This window comes from Ornithodoros turicata, chromosome 7 (genome assembly GCF_037126465.1).
Source record: "Ornithodoros turicata isolate Travis chromosome 7, ASM3712646v1, whole genome shotgun sequence".
Lineage (NCBI taxonomy): Eukaryota > Metazoa > Arthropoda > Arachnida > Ixodida > Argasidae > Ornithodoros > Ornithodoros turicata.
In genome coordinates, this window is record NC_088207.1 from 41,036,788 (window position 1) to 41,050,858 (window position 14,071).

The following is a 14,071-nucleotide window of genomic DNA, read 5'->3' on the forward strand; positions in this document are numbered from 1 at the left end:
TGCGACCCATATCGTCTAACATATTATAACGGCCTCGGCAACCCTGGCCCTGCGTTTAAGATCGCAGGTTCGACGTTGGTGACGGTAGTAATGTGGCGAAGTAAACATTGCTTCCAGCAGCGTGTGTCGGCGATCTCACACTATAATGATGTGAGAAATCCTTCTCTTTCATGTGCAAAGTATTTAAAAGAAGTTCGCCGGCCTGAGTGCTGATCTACTGAGTGCTGATTACCTTTACTGTGGAATGACGACGAAGAGTTTTTCAGTGTATTTCCGACATGTTTCCAGCAGGGCACCAGATTTCACTTACCGGCTCCGAAGACCAAATTCAGAAAGCGTAGCTGAAATACGTCATCAACGCGCACACAGTTTCAAAATTCCGTGCTAAGAACCAACCCTAAGCAACTATGAACTACATGCAAGGAAACAGAACCGGAGAGATTATAATACATAAAAAAAATACTTGTATCATTCTTCGTCGTGTTCGATGGAGCTTTACTAATGTGAGGAATGCGAGTAATTCACATCGAAGGATGTAGTCAAAGCGCGAACTGCAATTAAAAGTTGTCAATGAAAGCAATAGAAGGAGTTTGGTTTCCCCCAAGAAAAAAAAAAGGAAAAATAGAGAAAGATGATCTCGTAATGTGTTTTTGCTATAGTGTAAAATGGCTTTATACTTTCCTGTGGACAGGGCTGTTTCCTGCTAACCAGAAAGCCATTTGAACTATGTGGCAACCACAGAAGCCACAGAATAGCTTGGATGGATACAGTGCCGCCTTCGCACTCAACGCTCCCTTCCCTTCCCCATATTCCTGCTTCTGTGTGAAAGTGTTCGATGGCCACAATACGATTAGCCGCCACTGGAAGCACCAGTGGTGGAGGCCCGTGCAGCCTAAACTTACTCGAGTCATCGTTTCCACCACGCCATCTTGCGTCACGATACGTAGTTTGTGTGCCTCAATCGCCTCTCGCCTGCGGGTGGTGGTGAGAACCATCAAAAAAGAAGAAAAGAAAAAGAAAATGCCCCTCGATGCCACTGGAAGCCTTTTAGTAGTAGTTACGTACTTGTGGAATGTGGAATATAAAACGCCTTGTAGCGCTTTAGGGAGTGTAAATGACACGGCACAATACGTATTGGGCATATTTATTTCTGAATACTGCGGGCGCCACTAGGCGCTATAGCAGGAGTGGGATACAAGTACGCAATTTTATAAAGGTACGCACGCTTATAAAGGTATCTTACTTACCCTATTGGCAAAATATCCAAATATACAGCCTTACTTAAGACATGTTTTCTCACTTTCATCACTTCAGTGGTATTCTGTGCTAAAATAGAGGACATCTACAACGTTTCATTAACAAACAGGATAATACCCCCTTCCTATTTAGCACGATGACAATGCATTCGCAACACTACCTCCACTGTCGCTGGAGAGAGCACGAGTTAATGTTCGTGCCATTTATTACGACAATCTTTCTCCGAGACAGCACAGTTTGCTTCGTTTTTCCTGCTCTAATACACGACCACTGCAGACGACGTAGCTACCACATTATTAACGCTCCTAGTTGCCTTAACAAATTACCACGACAGTGCGACCACTTCTATGAGCTATGACAGCGGGAGGCATGGCTTTGCCAATGGTGCTCGGAAGGGTGGTTCTGAGGCAGATATGGATAGCTTTCGGATTTGTGATCTGGAAGAGGAAGCATGTTTGTTTCAAGTTATACAGTTAAGTTGTGTCTCTCTTCGGAACAGAAATTGGGTTTGGCACGTGATAGAAGGGAAATGCAGATGAAGATAGCACATAGTGTTTCGTCAAACCGGTAGACATATAGCACGCTGAATTCCCAGTGCAATTTAGTTAGCGATGCTGGGAATGAAGAGACAAAGATGGAATTTAAAACGCGATACGTAAAAGTCGTGAGAACGCATTGGGAAAAAGGTGGGCATTTTGGATCACATTAACTTCAAGCACGCGCAGCTTGATCTTGTACGCATCTTGCGTTATGCAGTTTAATGCGCTCACCATCTGCTACGCGTTTTTCATATACCGGCTTCGTTGCCGCAATGTCTGCGTGCAGCTTCCGTCGGGTACACAAAAATCATAAATATGGCAATATGTTTAACATAGTACGTTTATACCACAGTGTTAATAAACCATAGTATTATACCTACACTATAGTTCTATAATATAGTTATATATAGTTATATAATATACGTCCATACCTAAAATACGTTTAATATGGTCCCAGGAGAGCGATGTGTAACCACGTTTTCAGCCACTGAAATGATATTGTACATACAATACACTGTATATTGTATATACAATATACGCTGCAACAAATGATTTAATCATCCGTATAGCTTGTAGTATAATCGAGCAACTGCTCATAACTCGTTAGATACAAAGGTTCCGCTGGCTTGCTTATCAGTAGCACATTTTCTGACGTTCTGGACCGATATTACGAGTGCGTTGTCCTCTAAATGTAGCCCGTACAACGACGCAACTCTCCCCGCGCTACAGTGTCTGCGGTACGCTATAGTGTCATCAGTAAGTGTGGTTTACTAGAACGCTTCCATCTGTTTTATCTCCATTTGGGCTGGTGTTCGCCTAATACTGTTACGAAGCACCACCGCTACATGGGCGGCAAGTGCAGTTGGGTCGATGTGTGATCGCCCCACTGAAGACATAATAGTTCCGTTGATGGGAGGAGCGTTAGGATCATCTCCGAGCTGTTTATCATGCTTGAAGCCAGGCGGTCTCATTAAATCCTTCGACGTCTTCTTGTGGGTGTCAGTTGCGGGGAGCTGTCTGATCAAGTATGGCTGGACATCGTATGATGTTTGCGCTGGCGCCAGTCGGGGAAGAATTACTCCGGAGCTGACGACATGTTATGTATTTATTGTATAGGGACACTTCGCCGGACGATCTCATCCGGACGGATGGAGTGGCGACTTCAATCTCTGATACACGCCAGAAACGCATGTCCTATGCCAACCATTCAGCCGAATGGTATGCTTACCGCTTCGGAGTTTGAGCGAGACGGGCATGGGAGAGGTGCAAAATTAGTTTCCTATCTGCTATTTCCAGCGCAGTTGAATGCACCCGCCACTGCATGTTTCTTACATAATTCGCAGGAACGCGGAAGACTGAGGCGAAAGAGCGGGACGTACTGCTTTTTGCGGCCATTAACAGATACCGGACTGTCATAAAAAGCCGTGCGGTTCTCACGTTCTACTAATCAAGAAAGAGAACTATATTACAGTGAAATCCGGTTGGTTCTGAGCATGTTGTCCGGTGAAGTGCCGCATTGGGATTGCACGTGCGGACCGTACGTAGTTCGGAGTGGGGCCCACGAACTTGGAGTCTGTTAATTGTTGTGAACTCGGGAGAGTTCTGCCTGATGACCGGCAGCGCACATACTGTTGCAAGCTCGCCTGTTCCAGCGCATTGCCCACAAATATCTGTCCCACAGCCCGCAGTGCATAGCACGTCCCACGCGCCTGGGACATGTTATAGCATGCACTCCTTTCCCACCTATTCCTCTGCGACACAGCATCACTCCTCCTTTATTTTCCTCTAATCTTTTTTTTCCAGCTTCTCCTAACCCTCGCATTGCAGGGAAGCCACATGTCACGTTCGGGCAAGGCAACGGCCATAAACATGAGGGCACGGCATCATCCGCTGCGCGACAGCTTCAATGTCAGCGCCTGGCAAGCCTCACAAAGTATCGTACTTTAAGTCCTGTATGCGTATGCCATATAACATTGGCTATCGCGAAGGCAGTAACAAAATGATGATGCGAGCCCCCAATAGATTATATAATGGAGCGCTCCGTACAGTCGCATCGCTTTTTTTTTCTTTCGCGTTTTCATTTCGTTTCACAGCCCCCAATATATTCCAACGAACGACGACGTCTGCCCAGCTTTTTGCAGTGATATATCATCCGAGAAGCGAGAGAGGGAAAACGTTGGCCCTTTGTGATATTTTCACTTTTCCGTTTTGACGCACATGTACTCATGTTTTCTTTTTCTTTTTTTGCACTGTTTGCTACGTAGATCATTGTTTTTTGCGCGAATGTCCGTTTTTCTTTCTTGTACTGCGGTCTGGCGGGACGAGGAAAAAAACAAAGAAACACAGGCCGCGAGAGCGTAGCTGTAAAAATTGAATACGACAAGTGGGAAACCTAAAACAGAGCTGTAAATGCGCAAAGCGTTGTAAATGAGAAGCTCGAGGTGTAATAAAGCTGCAAGTCGTTGGTGAATGCACACGGTGATGCAGGGCGTTGTTTCAGTGCTGCAATTACCTAGTATTCATTTATTTATTGGCGTACTTTGCATAGCGTTTACTTTTATTAGTGCTATGAATGTGTATAGTATAAGAGACTATACGTAGAGCGCGTAAAGGAGTATAGAAAATAAAACTCAGCAATTCGCTAGCGATCGATGAGGTATAATTTTCGCGAAGCTTCGCGGTTTTTGCGGTAGAACACAGATGTCCGGCTGTGTTACGCTCAGTTGATTCTGCGTCTAGTACTGGAAAATAACATATATTTTATTGTATCTACTTTATAGTTAGAGTCGTAGAGGAGCAGTCTCTCTTCGAAATACCGGCGCCTCGCGACCTGGCGTTTTTGCTTCAAAATAGCTATTTTATCGTATGTTGATCTTATTTTCCTGTTCTTGATCAGGAGAGGGTGTTCTTTTTATTCGATTTGTTCTAATGTTGTATTTTTGATTAGTATATTTTTGAGTAATTAGTCATCTACTATAGTTACATGCTCTCTTCTCCGTTTTGCCTTATATAAGCGGCCTGCAAATACAACATCTATGATGCTCTCATAAGTTTTTGGAAAAGAAATATGTAACTACTAAAAACGAACGCCTTGAATGTAGTTGCTTCTTTTGCGGTACTTCAGAGTACTAGCTGCATGCGTAATGTTTTGCGTGTGTGCTAAGTTTTTGTCTAACTTGTAAGTGAAAGGGGAAGCCACATAGAAAAAAAAAAAAATCCGAGTGATGGTGACGTGATCAAGAAAAAAAAAAAAATAGTAGCAGTGCGAGCTTTGGTACTCGCAGCTGAACTACAGCGACAGCTGTGTCGCTCGCTACGCATTGTGGGCAGACTTCAACACGATTCTTCCACTGTGTTTGGGAGTTCTTAAGATATAATGCGTTAATATTTCGAAATCATCTCGTACACATGCGTTGCGACTCGAACCCTGTTCAGATGTTCTGTTTCGTCCTACTTGGGACTCGTCAGCCCGGCGTAGGGAAGTGACGCGATCTTGGGTCGGCGCTAATAGTGCGTCTCGGCGAGACGTCAATGTTCCACGGTGACAGCGCCACCTGTGGAGGCCGCAGTGCAAGCCAGCAAGTACATATACAAAGGAAAAATAGCTAATGCTCTATGGCTGCACGTCGAGCGCATGTTTACAATTTGATCGTGCACTCCCAGCCGAGTACAGCTGTTTCGTCCTACTTGGGACTCGTCAGCCCGGCGTAGGGAAGGGCACGTTTATATATATATATATAAGAAGAAAAAAGAACGCGCTTTACTTGGCGGAAGATACAGCACGACGTTTCACTCGCCAGGACTGGCAAATTGCTAAAGTATGGAATTACAGAGAAGGCAAAAAGGTTCTCCCATTAGGTAGTCAACCATTGCTTAGCGGCGCATAGATGACGCGAAAATAGTATGAAAGGCTGAAGTCACTCGGCGCTCTGTTTCCCTCGCTAAACGTATCCATAGCCGAATCATGGATGCGCTCTAACACAACGCTTGATGCGTAACCACAACGTATTGTACGAGAGACAAAAGCCCAAAAGTACACCGCGATTGCCTTCGTCCCATTAATAAAGCGGCGGACTTAAACACAGGTGAGCTATGCCCCGATGGTGGGGCAATCGTTTGCACGCGCGACGTCGACACTGCTTCCTTGCCATGCTATTACAACAACTTTATGAATACGCCTCTAATGCCCCCGTGTCGCTCATTTAACCAATCGGCTGAATTGTGGTCGACACAAAGCGCCCAACAGCTGTGTGAGGAAGCCCTCCTAAGAGCCGGATGTGAATGGCACTATGCAAATGCTCGATTAAACTTGACATGTCACGCTGTGCGTAACAGTTTATGGTATACAACCTCGTCGCGCCTTCATATAATAACGATAACGAAATTTATCAATTCATGAATTAAGTATGCGTATTTACGTGTTTGTAGAACAGTAGTTATGCTGGAAATTGCTTTGTCATCAATGTCAACCCGTGAACAGAAAGAGGGTGAGGGGGGGGGGGGGCTCGAAAAGAGCCTTCTAGCACACGTGTATTCCTCTTATATAGGAGGTGTTCGACAAGTTAGAGGCCACTAATGTGCGAAAATTGATCTCAAGACACTCTAAGAAAGAGGGAGTAATGGTGGTCCTTTAGGGGAGCTTATGCCGCAACCATTTGTCTCTTCCGGTACTAAATGCATAGAAACTTCTACCAACTTTAGGGACTGTTAGGAGTGCTGGGGAGTAAAAATTTCAAGGTTCTTTCGGATTTCATGTTAGCGCCGCGAAGCAGGCGTACAGACGTGGACAAACAGAGAGAGGTCAGCAGAAAGGAGTTGGAGGCAGGGGAGGAGGGGGGGGTTAGTATGCGTCCTTGGACGACTTCAGGGAGAATTGTGCCGACAGTCGCCTGGAAGAGCTGTCGGAAAACCCAGGAAAACTTCAGACAGCACAGTCAGTGGTAGAGTTCTAACCCACCGCCTCCCAGACTGTAGCACGACCTTGGAGTAATCACGAGCGAGTGGATGCTTTTACCCACTCCGCCATAAGGCTGGTAAATGTCAAGGTCAAGAGTCTAAAATAGGGTGCACACTAAGAAGAAAAGGAGTAGATTTAGTACTTCGGGGACTAAAATGGGGAGTAAGTGCTATCTAGGGGACTAGAAGCTGTAATCGCTCCCCGATTTAGTCATTTTTTTCTCAGAGTGCACACTAAGAAGAAAAGGAGTACTTTGAGTTCTTTCGGGACTAAATGCGCGGAAGACTCGGTGAAGTTTAGGAACTATCTCCAGTACTGGGGAGTGGATTCCAGGGTCAGGCGTCTAACATGGGGAGTAACTGAAATCTAGGGTACTAGAAGCTGTGATCGCTCCCAAAATTTCATCCTTTGTTTCAGCGCAATCTAGGGGACTCCCCATTAATACCCAGGGGATGAAACTCCCCATTCATCATCTCACAATAAAGTTGTCCTTTTTGCATTGCAGCGATGCATTGAACTACATCTATCAAGGTGCCACAACCCCATTAAAATAGGCTCTTCACAGACTCCGCTTCAAGCTCTGTAGTATGGCATTTGCGGATTATAGAAACAGAAAGAAACACCGATTTTTGCCTAAATACCTCCTTTCCATATATCCCATGTCAAAGCTGTCTCGCAGCTTGAAGCTGCACCCGAACTTTCGTTCACAAACTAAAAACGTAACCTGCACAGGGTGGGTTTCACGAACGCGGATCAACCTAACGAGCTCTCCCGTTACGCGGCAGTTTTTCTGGGCTCGCAGCCGACTCCCTATTAGCGCTGATCTCTGCTGCTGAAACTGAGCCTATGTGTGTGTTCTCAAACTGGGAGCTCGCCGAAGTTTCCTTTCTGACTGCGAGGCTGGAATAAAGGTAGCGCAGCTTTCACAGCCAAACACTATTGCGAATGCTGTGCTCACGAACATAATCATCAACAACAACAACTACGAATACTACATTATTTTGTGATTATGCCTGGGGAGTTTCGTCGGCAGGGGCGGTAGACTACCCCCGCATTACTGGTGGTCGTGTGATAACTCGCAATATTGTGAACTTCGTAGACTTAAGCCTTGCTTGTGTTGCAAAGAGAATACGACATGTAGAATTCAAAATTGGTTATTTAATGTTACATAAACTTCAATTCAGCGGAGTCCCAATACAGTTCGGAGAGGTACCGGGGAACGCAGATTTATGCGTTAGCTCTCGCGTTAAAATATTTGTTATGCACAAGGAAGCTGTTGCTCTGCAGGAGACGCATGAAGAAAGTTAGCCACAGCGTGTTCGTCTCTTTATTTACGTTATGGCGTGTTCAATTTATCCATTTACATTCTCTCAACACATCATCTATCAATTTACCAGCTTCAGTGGAACAGTGGTTAGGATGACCGTTTTCCACGCCGAGACTGGGCGGTTACGCGCATTCGAATCCTGCCCCCGCACCGGCCATGCTGTCCGAGGTTTTCCCCGGGTTTTCCGGCGGACTTTCCAGACGAAATGTCGGCACAGTTCCTCTTGAAGTCGGCCCAGGACGCTCCTTCATCGCTTCATCCCGCTTCATCCCCAACGGGAGAGGGGGAAGGAGCACAGTGCCGCCTCATGCGTCGAAGATGAGCTTTAACTTGCGGAAACAAAAACAAATGTATCGGGTGACTCTATCGAAACTGGCCTTATCTTGGGTTGCATTTTCTGTTTCCTTTTAATCTTTTTCCAGGACGCGAGAGGCGATAGTGTGCTGTTTCTCCCTCTCACATTGGGGGTGAAAGAAAGACCAAATGAACAAAATAAAGAAAAAAATGGCGTTCCTTCAAGAATTTTTTGCGGGCGATCTATCGAACGGATTTTTGTTCTGAAAACGGCTACGATATCAGGTGACCGAAAGGAACAGATGTTCTCATTGGGACAACTTTGTAGCTTTTATAATTAAAAAGTTAATTAATGAAAGTAAATTAAGACATTGCCTTTGGACTTTGCTAATGCCCTTTATATGCTATATTGCAATTGATTTCATCTTGGAAAAAGTGTTATATATATTTTTTAAAAATCTGTTCACACTTAGCGTGGACACCCTGTATATAAAAGATGATTAGGAGGAGACGGCGACATAATGCGGAGAAGCAATAATGCCTGATGTCGTGACTGTGCAGTTTCCCCATAGGGCTGTTGCACCTGGAGCTTTCCCTTGATTTACGCCAGAAAAAAAATTACGTTTATCACAGATCCAACTTTCACGCGATGCTGCAGCGCTGTTCGAGCAAGGCTTAATTCGGCGTCCACAATGAATTTCGTGTGGGGATGAAATGGATGCATCTTTTACCTCTCAGAACTGGAAAGACCCCGTGAAGCCGTATCGATGGAAGGTGTCGACGAACTATCATTCCCTCCTTCGTCGTCCATGCTCAGCACCCAGTCAAGAAAAAAAAAGAAAAAGAAAAGTTAAAATATAATTTTCAAACCGAACACACGGCATCATAATTTTGGTTGCTTGCTATACAGAACATCATGCCTTTTTGCAAGTTGTCATAGTGCAGCTTCCTCCATAATACATGCCCCATCTAATTTGAAGCGATCTAGCTCTCATCCACATACCACACGAGCGCTTATGAATGATATTAGCACCGCTTTGAAGATCGATTGTGTTTACGGAATGTTTACGAAAAATCAATAATCCCAGCCTGCGTGGGTGGTTGCACCCGAATGTTATATTGCATATTACGGGCGTAGAATAAACGTATAGGCCACACGCATAAAGCTCGAGAGATACGGCATCGGTGGAAGCGAGTGCACTCTGCGCGTGGCGTTGCTTACATAATGAATCAATGGGCGATATAGTGAATTTATTTGCTGTGTGGGCACGGAGATGCGTAGAAATAGGACCACACACGTGTGTGAGTGATAGATAGGTTGGGGCTCTTTTTCGCTTCCGACTCGAGGGACTAAAAATAACTTGGACACCAAGCTAGGATTATCGGTTAGGAAGTCATGCTCAAAGTCACGACTAAATCCCGTGTCTTCAGAACCCTACGAGAGTTATGTTATTGAAACTTTCTTGTCTCACTTTACATTGCTGCATTTACTTTGCATCCCTGGCTCTACGTGACGCGAAAGCTAGAGAAAATTAATTTTTATTTTTGAGAACTGTGGCGTCCTGTTAGGCTCCGACCGAGCGCCCGGCTCTCATCTGGCAATGTTGCCGCCCTTCGCGTCCTCCGGGGGGCTCACCTTTTGCGCTCCGTTAGCGGAGCCCCACGTGACATATCATCCGACCGCTCCGACCTTCGAGAAAACACAAAGGAGGGAAAAGACATCTCTCCCATTTTCTCCTCTTTCGATCACTGTCACGTGACTTCTCCACCACGTGACCCTCCCAGGACGACGGCGTCGTTGCTAGGAGACAAGTGCCCTCTCCAGAACATGACATTATTGCAATTTGTAGGCTTATGATTACGTCACCCGCTCCTCGCGTCACGGAAACTTGTGGAGGCTCAGCAGATCTTCAAAAATTGACAGAAATACATAGCGTTCGTAAAGAGGATTGAAATTTCGCGCATAGAATCCTTGAGGCACCTTCTTTTCATGGACTAAATAAAATGAACGCTGTTTTTCGAGTCCGGAATGACACTTTAGGTAGATACGTCGAGCCACGAGATCAGTGACTTGGTCAGATTTCCGCCCAGGATAGGGCAACAAAACGCATGTCAATTGCTTTTGCTTCTCCAGCTATTTTTACTCTTTCCTAATGTTGTTATTGTGTGGTTGTTGTTGAAGCGATTGTTGTACTATTGTTGATTCCCTACAACTCCCACAGCAGCTGCAGTGATTACGATTTACTAGATGCATTCTCCGCGTACGGTCATTGCTTGCACTAATTGGCCAGAAACGCTGGGGCACTCTGCCTTTCCTACAAATGTATACTAACTTTTTCGAAAGATGTACGACAGAGAGAGAAAATAGCCGAGAAACAATAGAAAGGAAAGAACCTCGACCAACCGAGTGATCGGTGAAGGAACAAGACCAAGGATTAAGCTGTTATCCCTGGCTTTGGGGTATAAGGTCTAAAACGTTGGTGGTCGGCGATCCTAAGCCGATTAACCCTACCGTGGGGAACGATAGGTCGCCGTGGGTCTACTGCCGCAGGATGCTGTCTTCACAACAGCTCGCGAATTTCGGATTTTATCAACCTATCTCGAGGGATTTTGGACATTACCATAGATACTATAGACAGGTAGTTCCCATCGGTGGGTCGAACTGAGATTGTTCAATAAAAAAAAAAGACTATTCAAGACGATGGTGTGACTGATGCACTACCATAGAAGTACTATTACTCTCCCATTGGAATGTAGTCTTTCAGCTATTTTGAATCCACCTGGTACACTCTAAGAAAAAAAAGGAGTACTTTTACTCCTTTTGGGGAGTAATTGCATTGCCACAAAAAATAGTCCCTTTCGGGAGTAAATGCACGGGAGTAAATGAATGTCACAGAGTGAAGACCGCGTTTCACGCGCTGTTGTAAGAGTCCCAGGTACATAATTGGTGCGCATGCATGAAAATACTTTGAAGTAAACCGTCAGCCGTGATATATCGAGTGATATAAAATCTTGCGACACATGTAGGGCACAATTTGCGAAGAAAGGTGCGCTAACTGTTTCTTACTCTGTGTGGCTGGAAAATTGCTACTTGGTCTGAGTTATACAGCCTTATGTCGTTCAAATTGACCAAGGGCACATATTTACGTAGACTGTTGCATTCAGGAGACCATTCGCGAAGTTTAGTGACAATTTGCAGTCCTGGGGAGTAAATGTCGGGACTAAATGTTGGTTTAGGGGACTAAAATGGGGAGTAATTGCAGACTAGGGGAGTAGAAGCTGCAATTACTCCCCGTTTTACTGCTTTTTTTCTTAGAGTGTAGGGGTTATCCTGTGGCCTCCGTTGAGTATAGTTCCATGGGACGCAGGCCGATGGGCGGCTCATTTGTCCAACGTACTGGTACCGTCTGGGTGTAGGCATCGAGTTTACTCTGACACAGGACTTCCACGAGGTATCGCTTGAGAAGGAAAATAATTAGCAGCTTCCCATAGAGTACAGCCTAAAAACAGAATTTCACTGCCTAGCACTGTGTCCACCAATCATTCCCACGGATGATGGAAAAGAGAGAGAGACAGAGAGAGGTGAACGGTTTTGTTTTGTTTTGTTAATTTGCATACATGATAATTGACACAAAATGGCGTACACGCCCCCCTTAAAGCTGATGGTGGTGGTGGCGGTGGTGGTGGTGAAGAGGCCGGCTTGCCGTTGTCGCTTCACCACATAGCACGCTGAAGACACATTGTGCAGAGTGATACCTATATCAGTTTTGATTTATGGAAAGCGTGGGACGTACGCGGTTTTGTGACAATTCACATAACTGCGTAAGTGTCACAAAAAGGCATAAGCCTCGCATTTTCAACAAATCATGGGAGAGAACGATGTCATTCGGGATTATGGTTGCGGCGCAACATGCTATGCGGTGACGTTCTGGTCTTAGAGTGTAAGCTCGCTCACACGCTTTCACATCCACTTCGGGTAAACTTCGGCTAGGGGAAAAAAAAGCACTAAACACTGCTGAAATATGCATGGACTTTATACCCAACGCAAATAAGCTCGACAATCGGCAGTGTTTCAGTTTCATTGTCCGACCCCTGTAAAATCGGGATGCATCTAAGGAAATGCAAAGATATGTTTATAGTTTGTTACTTTCGATGTAAAACGTGTTTCTATAGCTTCTGGAATATGTGTTTTTAGTCACAAGTTTGCCTGCATACGTAATTTGATTTTAAAAAAGAAGAGGGAGAAATATACACATACGCATACGACCTTACTCATTATGAACGTTACTCAAATTACTGCTATCTGTTAACACATAATTTTACTTGTCCCAGTCGCATCACGATGCTACACAGGACATTGCTCGGTTATGCATTCGACGCGCTTGATACAGACAAAAAAAAAAATCCATGATGAGATGGTCGGCGAAGAGAAGCGACTAACGGGGAAAGGAATGATGATCGAAAGGTATTCTTAATCCAATGTAATAATACACGGAGAAACCGCCGACCGGCATCGATATCACTCCAGCCAGAGTGTAAATGGAGAAGGAATGGACCTACCTAACGCAAGAGAACAGATTGACGCTTCCCGGAAATCACATAATCCACCTCGAGACAGCAGACTAATGCACATTGACAAACACAACATCTACGCAAGGGGTGTGTTCTTTGAGCACGTTTTTTTTTTCTTTGCGGGCAGCGCCGTCAATCCGCTTTGCCCACAGGGCTCTCGTAAGAACCACAAGAGCTTACATTCCCGAGGTAATGCGGGGTGCCTGTCCGCAGCACGCAAGAGTTCGTTCCCATCTTCTGTAACGTCAGTTTGTCCGAATGCCATTACGTGTGACCTGAGAGGACATTGTATATATATATATATATATATATATATACAGGGTGTTTCAAAAAACGTGTCATTCGGACTTTATAAAAAAACGGGGCCACGGAAAAATACGGGGTCAACGGCATTTGTGTGGCAACTGAATTTGCCACCTTGCAAAAATATTTTCATTTGATTTTAAATAAAAGAAATTGAATTTCTTTAATTGAACTCCAAAATTTTCCGAGTCAACCTAACGTTTTTTCCACCGAATTAGAGAGCTCGCAGCGAACTTAGTCAGATCCACCAAGAAATCCGCTCGATATTGCAAACAGGGTGTCGGAGCGAACCGAAAACCGAAAAAAAAACGCTATTTTGGTGCGAACAGGAATGGAATCGAAACCGTATACGTTTTTTTTCGCTCAGGAGGGAAACCGAAAAATTGATTGAACGGTTTTCGGTCCAAGAAAAAGCTTCACCGGTTTGGACTACGAATGAGCGAATGAAACTGACGTCGTGTGTTCTGAAGTCATGTCACGAATACTTTACGAGGGCTACGGTTACGGTGGAATGTATGTCGGTATACTATGACCCCTTGGTAACGTTTTATCATTCGCGCACATAGACTTACAGGTACATGTGACCGGTTGTGACTCTACCAATGTGCCGTAGTGTTCGTTTTAATTTCATTCGCACAAACCCTCCTGAACTAAACACGACCCAAGGGGGCTGCGTAACGGCTTCTCTATCGGTAATGTCGCGCAACGCGTCCCTTATTTGAGAACAGCGAAGTTGAATACATTTAGGTATCCGCGAGGGCAAGCGCGTACGAACTGACACTTCTTTTGTGGACAGGACACGAAGAAAAGAAAAAGAAGAGA